Source organism: Achroia grisella, unplaced genomic scaffold (genome assembly GCF_030625045.1).
Source record: "Achroia grisella isolate CSIRO2021 unplaced genomic scaffold, CSIRO_AGI_Agris_v1 utg544, whole genome shotgun sequence".
NCBI lineage: Eukaryota > Metazoa > Arthropoda > Insecta > Lepidoptera > Pyralidae > Achroia > Achroia grisella.
The window spans coordinates 2077356-2090165 of NW_026712929.1; the positions used below are offsets into that span (position 1 = coordinate 2077356).

General features: G+C 31.2%; 1 protein-coding gene across 3 annotated transcripts in view; it reads left to right on the forward strand.

Annotated features, from left to right (window-relative positions):
• The window catches only part of LOC131847825 (homeobox protein abdominal-B), a 98615-nt gene that overhangs the window by 55902 nt on the left and 29903 nt on the right, over positions 1-12810 (forward strand). For 2 of the 3 annotated variants that reach the window (XM_059197484.1, XM_059197485.1), the window contains one exon: positions 1369-1434. The exons of the other annotated variant lie outside the window; for it this stretch is intronic. The gene's annotated coding sequence lies outside the window, so the exon portion shown is untranslated. The remainder of the gene's footprint in view (positions 1-1368; positions 1435-12810) is intronic. 3 annotated transcript variants of the gene reach the window in all.

The window sequence follows — 12810 nt, forward strand, 5'->3', positions numbered from 1 at the left end:
CTACTTAATATCTATCTAATTATTTCAATGTTTTTGTCCTTATCAACACACAATAATTATGAGAATGATAATAAGTGTAATAGGTTGATATAGAAACCTATATTTATTGACAATATTCTAAGTCTATTATATGTATACGAAAATTTTTTTTGCGGTTCGTAAGTACCTATAAATATTTAATACTTAAACAGATAATTGCTAATTTATCAACATGTGTGTTACTGGTATGTAAAGTACCTATCTAATGTTGAGGATAAATTTAAATACCTATTAGTTTACTGAACCAAAATATTATAAAAAACAGTTGTATTTAGTGAGGTAGAGTCATCGACGTAGAGTCCCACTAAACATATGTTAAGGTACCTACTGGGGGAAAAGGGTTTATTAATAATGTGAAATATTTACTCTATCGCGTTATCAATGTGCCAAGTATGATTTATGTCTACGCAGTTCCCCCTGGAAACTATGGTGAACAATTCCTGGAGAATTTGTCATGGTGCGTCAACTGACCTGACTTTCTGCTCATCTTATTACCCGCTACTGGTGCCCCTCTAGCGCAAATCTTTAGCGCAGACAGTGGCATCATTCCAGAATCATCCATAAAAAAATTTTGGTACTACCCATATATAGTTGGTAGTTGTGGCATACGTAATTGGGGGAAAAACATAAATATACTTATATATTTATATGTTTCCCCCAACTACGTATATAAATTTCAATTGACTGAACTGTGTTTAGAAAGAGATTAAGAAAATGACATCCCAGAATTTTCATAGAACCTATATATAATTATAAAAAAGCGTTGAGTCGAGATCACGGTCGCCATTTTAGAGCTATCGTAAATTTGCCGCCATTAATATTTGCTTAACTTAACATAAAGCAGAGTGGCCCGCCAAGCCGGGGTCCCGGGTTCCCGACCAGTAAATGTGCACTTAGTAAAGATTATCTTAAGACATGTGGCAGTAAATAATCCAAGTTACTGCACTATGTTAACTGCACGTTAATTTATGTCTCGCGCAAGAGGCAGCTGGCAACTATGAAACTCGCTTATCTTTCATATTTAAGTGTAAATACTTTTAGATACCTGCTTTTCATACAAGTAGCTGTCCAGACAGGTTATGTAGGTATACATATAGACTTATATGTCGTATATAGGTAGGTAGCTACATCAATAAATGATGCTAGAGGCGAAATAATATCGGTAGGTTGCATTTATGTATAAGTGTAGAGCTTTTTCTGTATAATCTTTATCTACATATAAACATTAGTATGCACCTACTTATATTATATATAAAAATTCTAATTATTCAGTATTACCTCAATGCTTGTATTATATTTTATTACCAAATAATCTTTTTCATATTTCAGATCTCATCAAAATGATATGACGCGAACAAAATTTATTTCGAGAAACTGGAAGACGTAGCCTAAAAGGTAAGCAGTTTAAAAGTAGTATTTACTGACATACCGGTTCGGCCATTACATTACAAAAACGTCGAATCCTCGGTCGCCACCCGACCTACCAATGTATGCATCGAACGGTATCGCCATGATTCTTTTGAATTTTTCATTCCCCTTCTCAAATCCAAAGAATGCCCAATGTTGACTCTCCCATTTAAAGTTCGAATAAAAGAGATAGCAATAAAAATTCTATCTCACGCTACTCACTTGTTTCTACAGATGTGTGAGTGAGATAGCGTCTAAAGTAACATGGCGTCGCGTGTATAGTATGGCAGACTGAAATTCCCGAGCACACGTGTATAGAATGTGGCTGTGTGTGTTGATCTTGTATTCTATTGGGAGGGTCTCTGGTGTAGTCCGGTGTAATCAACATTTGGTGTTAGTTTTTAATTTTTTTTAAAGTATAATATATTCTTTATGTACATAAATTCTTTAAAATTCGTATTAAATACATAGTATTTACATTTATGATTTCAAACTAAATTTAAATAATTTTAATTATATATTAATAATATTGTATTACTTCACGTATAGATAACATGAAATTCATTTCATGCTTTTACAAAAAGACTTATTTTAAATACGTAGTCTATCTAGTCACAATTAGGCCTTTAGTCATAAAACCTGATACATTTTACTAAAATTTTAATTATTAGAATATTTAATCACTTTTTAAATGTGAGAGAATAGCTCACAAGAAGTTATCATTTATTGTATTGTAATTATAAAATAACAGCTATACAGAATTGACATATGGATCCATCACAGTTTAAAATGACTTTCTTAGTTTAATAATAAAGTGAAAAAGGTTGACGATTACTTCCTGCATGTAGCAGTTCTTTCAAGTACGTAGAGATGGCGCTTAAAATAAACTTTTAAGCTCATTATTTTGTAACTCTACCATACCTTTCGCTTTACTGGGTGGGCTCTACCTAGAGTCTGCAGTTCTACACAGCTTTAGCCACATCACTTTATGAAAGTTTCGAACTATATTTTTACAAAATCATATAAGTACTTATATGACTACTTACAACTAACTAGAAATACTTAATCATTACCTATGGGCTATATCATTTATGTTATTTTTATAATTTAATATTAATATGTAAATTTTGTCCATTGGGACAACATGGGTTAATATTATATAAATAACCCTAAAAGTACCCACAGTAGAGACTAACACATACTAAACCATATAAATTATATAATAGAAAAATAGGTTAAATAGTAAGTATCTATACTATTTGACCTATTTTACAAGTTCGCAAGTAGGTATGGGTTACTAACCAACCCATGACTTTAATTTTTCAATTTAATACTTAACCTACTTATTCTTAAATTCTAATTTTGGTTAATAGTTTATAGTATTTAATTTAGGTATTTGAAAATCTTGCCAACTGAAATAAATAAATAAATTGTAAGTAACTGATACGAAATTCTCTCAAACCTTTTCATATGCAGATGTTTTTCGTTTATCATCCAGCCAGCAAGATTCAAAGCTGTGCTTTCGTAAGCTTCAGCGTTTTCTTTGTGTATGCATAGATGGCGCAGTATCGATTTTTTTAAAATCCTACGAAATCTTTATTCTTTATCATTTAATAAATTCTAATAAGAAGGAGAGTTCGATTAGCAAATACCACATTTGAGTCATGATTATATTTTATTAGTCTTTCATCTTGTGGATGAAAAAGTTGTAGAGACGGTAGAGTTTTTGTTATTTATGTCAGGCAATTACATAAGTTAATATAAAGTTTGAAGTTACGTATAAGTTTCTCTTATTAAAAAATTATTAGGTTACTCACTCATTTAAATGTTTTGTTCTAACTTATGGTATAACTAATGAAATATGTATCTTGATAGGTGTCATATTCATACTTCATTATTTATATTACTACTTCATTACTTATTATATTTAATTGAGTTCTTTATCAAGATTATTAGTTCACTTTATTTTCTCCATTTTAATTACAAATTTATTAATAATTATTCTTAGTAAGTCTATTTTTGTTACTATCTTATATTCTATGAGCAAGACAAAATTGTTCTATGACTAGTGATTTTTATTATTAAATAATAACTAAATTTATAAAAGGTCTTAGTAAAACTAGCAGGCTACTGATGTTGACATTATAGATAATATTTTAAACATGTGGTAGAACCATATGTTTAAATCTCGCTATTATTTATACCAGTTTTTTTATATTAGTTACACCTATGCAGCATCTGTCTTTCTAAAGTGGAACAAAGGTTATAATTTATTCTCATAAAAAGTACAAGGAGAGTATAACTATAACAGAACCATTGTCTCAATGGTTATAAAGTTGCGCAAACGCTTCCTAGAAAGGTTAGTCTGTTGACCCAATTTTGTATATAAATTCAAATTAGTTTTTTGCTACAAAGAGAAAGCTAGCTCTCTCGTCGGTGCAGAGTCAGTATAGCGAGAGATTTAATGCGAGAAAGTAGTGCAATGGGTAATAAACGAAAAATGTCAGCAAATTCTATTTCAATTTTAGTTAAAATTATTTATATAGTAAACATGGGACGCGCACGCGACGCTTGGCGAGCCGCCAATATTGTTCCGACTAGTCAGAAACCAGATGGCGCGGATGTGAAGGGGTATGTTTTTTTTTATATAGAAAATATCTACAAGTTGCGGTCTGAACTAGAATTTAGAAATTTCAAATTTTGCATATACAACATATTTTTATGTATGTATTTTGCAATTATATACCTAAAAATACTTAAACCTAATAAGTAGACGGTAAAATATTTTATATACTACGTTTTAAAGTACCGTACGTATATTGTAAATTTTTATGACATAAAAAAGGCAACCAATAGGTACAAACTATTTTAAAAGTAGGTAGGTGAATATTTTGTCACTATCTATCGAATTATGAAAATAAAATTGTAAAGAGGATTCAACAAATCAACGTAATGTTTTCATTTAGAGAAAATTATATCTGTCAATATATACCTATATATATATATAGTTACATATACCTATCTACCAATATGTATACCTACAGGACCTATACAACTAAAATTACTATCAACGGTGATACACACAACAATACGTAATTAATTAAAAACAGATTATACGAGAAACAGTTATGTTACATAAATTAAATTATAAAGTATAACCAAGAGTCCATATTATGCGCAGTGTGTGGTCCCCAAGTTCACATTATAAGGCCTGGACCGGCCGAGCCGGCGAGGGCTTAATTAATGATCTTTGAATGCAGCAGCTTAATATATCGAAGATAAATAAACTTAACATATTAATGACTAAGTAAAAATATTACAGAGCTATAGGTGTACCTGCAGATAGTTTAAAAAAATTGTTACCTTTGTAATATATCGCAAACTCTTATTTAGTATTTGCTTAGGTAAGTTAATTAAAAACGGTTCGCAAAATTTCATGTTTCTATATTCTATTTCTATGTTTTGTTTGGTCCTGTTTCAAACAGTTTGAAAATTATTCATTAGAATAAATAGTAAAGAGTGTATCTCATCATGTTGAAAAATCATAGACAAATTGTTTTATAATTGTTGCTGGAATTTTTTTTTACCTGTTCTATTTTCTTATAAATACCTATAAAAATCTACCTACTGATTGATTTCCGTTCTAAAATCTCTCTATTTAAATTAATTATAAACTATAAATAATTTAAATGTTTTTGAGATTTTTTCTTTAAATATTATGTAAGTATGTGGCAATAGGGAACTCCCTATTGCTACATACTTACATAATATTTAAAGAATCTTCAATATATTCAACCACGAAGGAAAGCAGTCTATATATTTTTACCCAATAATTTTACCTACGAGAAACCACACGGAATATAGGTATAGGGGCGCTTTGTTGGTGTAATGCTCGCTTTAGCATTCTATTACGAAATGCTATAGGCTAGAAGACAAAATAAAATGATAAGGATAAATTATTGTGTAATGATATTTTCCTAATATAAGATATATATATATTATACTTAAAAGCATGACAAAACCATATGCACTGAGTACCGGTAGCATTTCGACGCGGGTGTTCCAGCATCACGGCTAAATTATGTGTCCGCGTCCACGCAGCTAACGAACGGGTTTACGTCCTCGTTACCACTAATAAGCTTGGCCGTCTGTATATACCTACCTTAAATCCTTCAAATATATTCAAAAGAAATATAAATTTGTAATAAAGAATGCCTTTGAAATCATTGTACCGATCTTTAACGGAGGTAGTCACGACCCCTAATATACAAACACATTTCTTTTAATCTCGCCACGATAGGATTTTTCAAAAATATTTATAAATATAGTATGAATAATATTATATAGTATAGAAAAGTATAGTATTAATATATCTTATTGGTGCATATATAACCTATCATTGAGCGTTCCTAATTAAGAACCTAACAAAATGAAAAATCTAATATACCTATTTAAGGTATATTAATTAGGTATATTTAATTAAGAGAAACATAAGGATTGTCATTTTAGTAAAAAATATAATCATAGTTCTACTATATTATTGGCAACTCATTCCAAACCAATCAATTCACTAAAATATTTCGGCCAGATTTTTACGATTTCCTCATACATGAGGGGTGTAAGTGAAAACATGTTCGGAAGCGGGGAAATCCATGTAATAACAATAACTCATAGTTGTACGCACCCCCCGCTAGATGGCGTACAGCGGACACAAGTAATCCATTTATTCTCGGGGCGAGCTTTATGTAGCGTTCTCTTAAGAGCTACAGTTAGATTGTTTTATGTTATTATTTATAAATATTGGAGGAGCGTGCTGAGATCATCGTTGTTGGGATTAAAAAAGACTTTCGCATTCCATCCAATGTCTTCCTTTAGATATGTAAGTGATGTAGGTAGGTGTTAAACTCTTTTATATTGTCTTGTTACGTTTAATTACAACGCGGAATTGTAACCTATACGACTAATTTGCGTTGTAGGACATACCAACATGCCAACAGAAATTAAACTGGCGTCATAGATTAAAATAGTAAATTGTTACATAATATAACCACGCACGTAGCTGATGTTCCATTTAGAGTGAGAATAAGAAACATTTGCTAGACGAGTTATCTGAAGAATGTGAGCCGTTATCTACTCCGACCCGAGCGTGGGATGGGGGGAATGGGGGACGGGGAGGAATCTCGAAAGTTTCCGACCCCGTGGAATTTTGCGGATGAGCGTTTTAATTGGATGCGAGAATATTTTGTAATTGCAGCTGAAAGCCCGAGAGATTCCGTTTGATATTCATTCATTCCCGTCACCTTATGACACCGCGATGAAATTGAAATTCTCTGACAAGTTAAGATATTAAGTCGTATTGTATGGTATGGTACCTAAAACATAATTTTTCTTGGTTTTTAGACGTTGTTATATCTATACTACAATATACCTATTAATTTAATTAATAAGCTCGCAGGTGCAGTTCACATGAAATTGGCCATGTCATACCTATGTAGGTTTGTGTTTTAGCGAACTGTTTTGTTATTCGGATGCTTGTAGATATCTAAAATACAGATAATTGACACTCGGTTTATTAATTATAAATAATATATAAAATTGGTGTTATGTAGTGTAAATGAACCTACTAATCAGATTAAGATAAATATCTCCACAATAATTTACATCCATGTAGGTGGCATTATATAGAAATTCTTTAATAATTTCATAAAAACACCAATTCACTATATCTACGTATAAACATTATAGGTGTGTAAATAGACACTGATTCCTCTCGCAGTGGCAGCCATTTAAATTCTTATCTGATACTTAATTTAAAAAGTTTTAATAACATTCATGAAAATGATAAGACTAATTTACAAGAAAGTTCACCTTCCCTCGTTGCTTATCAGAATATCTACCCACATAGGTACTTGCCTATACTACATACTTGAAGTGCCTACATAGGTAGATGTAGCTAACCGTCATTTAAGCCGAGGTCTTAGTCATTTTCCCTTGGAATAGAGCGTTCGAGTGGAATGAAAGAGTTCTTTACCCGATAGTATCGGGTAACAAAGAAAGTTTTTATTAGCCAAGTTCCCGCTGCAGAGTAAATTCAACCCGTGTCTGCTATTCCAATTTAAGAAAAAGGCAGTAATAAAACTTAACTCGTAGGTAGATTTAGAGTTTCAGATCAAATGCTTTCATGCTGATATTGTACATTTAAAGGTTTTAAAAATAGTTAATAAATAACAACACATACTTACCAATTTTTCAATAGTTAAAATAAAATTTTTGTCACCTTAAATGTATAGCAGAAATTTCTTTTAGATTAGTTGGACAAAAATCATATAAGAAAAAAATGGTGTGCATCTATAATTCATTGTTGTAAGGAAATATTACATGCGTCCAATAACTCGATCTAAATATTATTTCATTTGATATCAAATCGGTCCAGGCTATAACAATACCGAGGCGGTCCCAATACGGCAGCCAAGGTTTATGTTTGAATTTAAATTGGTACATTTTATAATAATGTCTTTGAAACGCCCGCGCCGCCCTTCTCCCTAGGGGCTGTGTTTTCTTCTTTTTATAATGTAATTTTCTTAAATCATCTATCTTTTCTGCCCTCCTGGTACTTACTATCATATCAGTTAGACGTGAAGTCATAATTGTAGGAGATTAGAATTTTTAAATTGGAGTTTAAAAAATTATACTCAAGAAGGCTTGAATTGAGATAAGGTATTCTAGTGTGAGGTAATATAATATGAATGCAAATTAATCTGGAATATTCACAAGAAATCCCAAGTTAATTAATTATGTATCATTGAGGGTTCGATGTGAGAATATTATTTAGGTATACCTAAGTAGGTAGTACATAGTTTAAGGAGTAGGTAATTAGTAGCATTATATATATTTGCATAATAATTAATAATATATATATATATATATATAGTTTACTTCGTAATTGATATCCCAGGTAGGATATTCAGGGGTAGGTATTTAGGTATCTATAGGAATAAGAAATTTTAAATGTATGTAGATAAGTATTGGTACTATGGAGTAGATATGTATATTTTAATAAGATTATAAATAACCTGTATGTATTTGGCGGTTGTTTTTATTATATTTTACATTACCTACTATTTATGAAAATCAAAGATTGTTGTCTGTTCACATATGTGTATATGTAGGTATATATCTCAATTGTTTTTTTCAATGTTTTAAAATATTTTTATATGAAAAAAGTTTTAAACATAATCCACATGAGAAAATAATCAGAGTTGTTTTAGTTTCAGCATCTAACAAAACAATTAAAAGTTAGACTGAAATTCTTTATACTTACATACAAATGACCTACTTACTTAGTTACTTACTTACTTATATAAGTGTTACTGAATTAGAAAAAAAAATGTATTTAGGTATTTACCTTTGTTTATGAAACACTGTTCCGTTTTCATAATGGAAATATACTACCCTATATACTATATAGGTTAATGTCTAATTAAATCAATACAGATATCTCAGTATCGACTTGTTATGAAATGACAAGTGCGTAGGCGCATAAATAAATCAATGGCAGATCGTGCAACGGCTGGCGCGGTCGCAACGACGCAACGATTCAGAGGGTCGTTCACCCCGAACATCTGTTCTCATATTTCAGTCACACACTATCAATATCTTGTACTTACCTATAGGACACTATAGGTACATAAATATTTATAGGCTTTTAAGTACCATGTTGATAACGCTAAATGGGACTTGACCCAAACTAACTACATATATCTATTTTCGAATGTTTATCCTTTTCGATTAAATAAGATAGTAGAAAATAATGTATTCCTTATATAATTAATAATATTAATATTGGGACTAGACATAAGACATAATTAATTATTACTGCTAATAAAAACTGGAAGAGATGTAAACCATCACTTCTAAGAATATTTTAAAATTTTTATCTCATTTTCAGCTCATCAAGAGCTTATGTAGCGAATTCTGAAGCAGGGCACGCACAATAGATTTTTGTAGGACACAATGCTTCAGGTATAAACACTTAGTAAGATCTAGGTAAATGACATTGCTTGCCTACGTAAGTATGAAGTCATTAGTTACATCTAATGAAATCGTCAAAATAATTAATGAAATTAGTACTTAATTATTATTAATATTTAATTAGATTAGTCATCTATCCATTGATAGATGACTAAGAAATAAGTGTAGACACTTTATTTTAAAATACAACTACGGTGGGTAGGTACTATATGTATAGAATCGAATTCGATTAATAATAATTGTAAAGGTATAATACTGTTCGCTACGTAGGTAGGTACCGGCCATGTTCTCTCCCATCGCGAGAACGGACTGTGATTGGCGTTCGTAGCAACATGGTTGCCTTTGCCACGTGTGTATTAAAAAAAACTACATTCGAACGCACCCATTGAATGTTTTAAATATAGAATGCCTATTAGTATTTCTGTTTAATGAGTTTAATTCAGTTAGTTGAGTCATTGTGTTTTTAACGTCTCTATTTATTATATATATATTTATTATGTGTATATATATTTATGTTTATAAACCGATATAAAACGAACGCAAATTTTAGTGGTGATTGCTACGATTAAGTATATGGATCAAAATCGCAATCAAATTTATTAAACCATTTCTGAGTACCTACTTAGATATAGCGCGCGCACAAACGCATAAACAATAAAAATTTAAAATAATCTTTTTGTTGGATTGTATTATGTTGATAAAGCCGTCCAATGATAGGTTTTCGTATATAAGATATAATTTACATATACCTGCAGATAGCAATAAGTTATATTTACCTATATTATCTACGTATATGTAGACAAAAATAACATAATAAACATACCTATGGATATATTTAACATCATTTCTAAATAAAAATCTTATTTTCGCTCTCAAATAATTACAATAGGGAGCATTGGCATCGAGTTCTTTACGTAGCGGGTCGCGTCGTGTATTTTCATCCGACGAACTTACAAGATTTACGAGCACTTTAGACGCTCAGCAATTCAGCACATTCAGTCTCCACAACCATAACTGACAATCTTCTGTCTCGTAATTTTAATGAATTAAGTCGATTATTTTATAGCGAATACATCGAACATAAATATTGTGATACCAAATCTCATCAGATAATAGGTACCCACTACTTAGGTATAAATACCTACCCATCTATTTTAGTCGGCGTATAAAGTACACTATAAGTTATTTGAATAGTTTCAGTTTTGCGGTAACTGGTTAACTCGTCACGGAGAGGTTTACTGAGGCAGCATTGCTTTTCTCTTCTCGCGTCAGTAAAAGCCTAATTACAAAACTATAGCAATAGAGAATGCATCTTTTGTCATAGGTAACAGAGCACATTTCATAGTGTGTTACTTTTGTGTTTGGTCTGTTTGTTGCTCATAGTTCATTCGTTCGGAGTGAGTTGTTTAGTTCGGCTAAGATAACGTTTCCGGACGAGTTGGGAGCTGCGGCTGTGGTATTCCTCCGGTTGCGCTTTCAAAAACACGAAAACATACTTTCCTTGTTTACGTTAATATTGAAATAGATATACGAGTATGTACCTACTCCATCTAGATAACTAAGAAAATAAGCTGTGACTTTGAATCAACTATATTCTTTTTTTTTGGTAATTAGTAATTGACGTAGATACCAAAGTTTTTTTCTTAATGTTTCCGTCAAATGTCATAACCGCCGACCAGATTAACAAAATAGGACATGGAACCGATGTAAAAGAGAAAAAACAGTTAGGTAGGTATTCATATTTGGTAACTATACTGCTATATCTATATCTAAGCGCTATCGGTATATCTATGCATTTTATGTAATTCAAGCAAAACAAACACATGTGTGTTTTTGTACGCGCACTCCATATTAAGCTAGACCTTTATTAAGAGACGTACGGGCTTAGTTCGCGGTCTGTAGTTACCCCGGGTAATTTAATAAATACCCGCCCAAAACAATTGAGGAAACTCATTCCCAACTCGGGATGGGGAGATTTTTTTCACATGAGGCTTGTCAATATATATAAATTTTATATATATTTTAGCCAAATTGAACTAATTTCGTTTATTTGTTTTTCAATTTATGACTCTTTTCATACACGACATAAATATAACCTGTAAAAAATATATAGGTAGATGTATCTAAAGATAATTTAATAGTAGTTTTTGTGACTACCGCTCGCCCCATATGGAATGCTTAATAAATGAGTATATAAAATAGATTAATAAATTATACCTATTGCTACGTATATTCTTTTGGTATATTATGTAATATTCATGAACGTTGAAAATAAATTGTAACTCCAACATGTTAAATAAACATTTTCATTAAAAAAAAGGGAAAAGTTTGTAAATTGTGTCTTAGACCCGCGCGGGCCAATTTCTCCCAACAAGCCATTCATATTCATGCCGGCTTTCACCCTTTGTTCGTGTTACGTAACGCACTTTTGTTACCCTATTCTTCTTTGTTAATTTTATACCCCGTTCTCGTTGTCATTCAATTCATTTGAGGGCAATAAATTCATCAAAGTAAACATCGTTGCCTTCACATGCAAATTTCTTTATGTTACAATTTTCGGGGTTTATGTTAACATAAAACTTTTAACTTATAAGTATCATTTTTGTCACCTGCTTTAGTATATAGATACCTACTGTTAATCAAATTATGTACTTACCTATTTATTATGCTATGAGAATCGATTACGGCCTATAACAAATTTCTCAGCTTTCTTATTTCCTATGCCTTGACAAATATTGTATATATACTACCATTCTAAAATGCTATTATTATCTGTAAGTAGTTATAGATAATTAGAAATAGGTAGGTAGGTATAACTCTAAAACCTATTTGATGATTACAAATTTAACAGAGTCAGAACAAAATACAAAAATAGTACCTACCTAACTATGTAGTACTTAAAAGTTATTTAAATATACATAAGGTTAACATACTGCCATTGCGCTAAAAGTTTTAATGATATTATTAGCTCATTATGTAAATTTATGTAAGTGTAAGTGCAGTGATATGCGTATGCTGTATAAATTGAAGATTATCTATTCTATGAGAAACCTACATGAACTGACCTTCAACAAACATAAGTTTTATCACGAATCAACTTAAATGTTATCTATGCAAGATGACTCGAAAAAAAATTAAAGAAAAAAAATACTTATCTCGCTCCTAACGAGATGATAAAGGCTCGCTGACTGGAGGCTCTGAACAAAATGGCTGATTTACATACGAATGTTAATAACTTGGTCTCAGCGAGGCTCTTGCCTCAAAACTGGTTTTCTGGCTTAAGGTCTATTTAGGTCGTGGACACGGACCGACGAAAACTTTCTGAAATGGAGG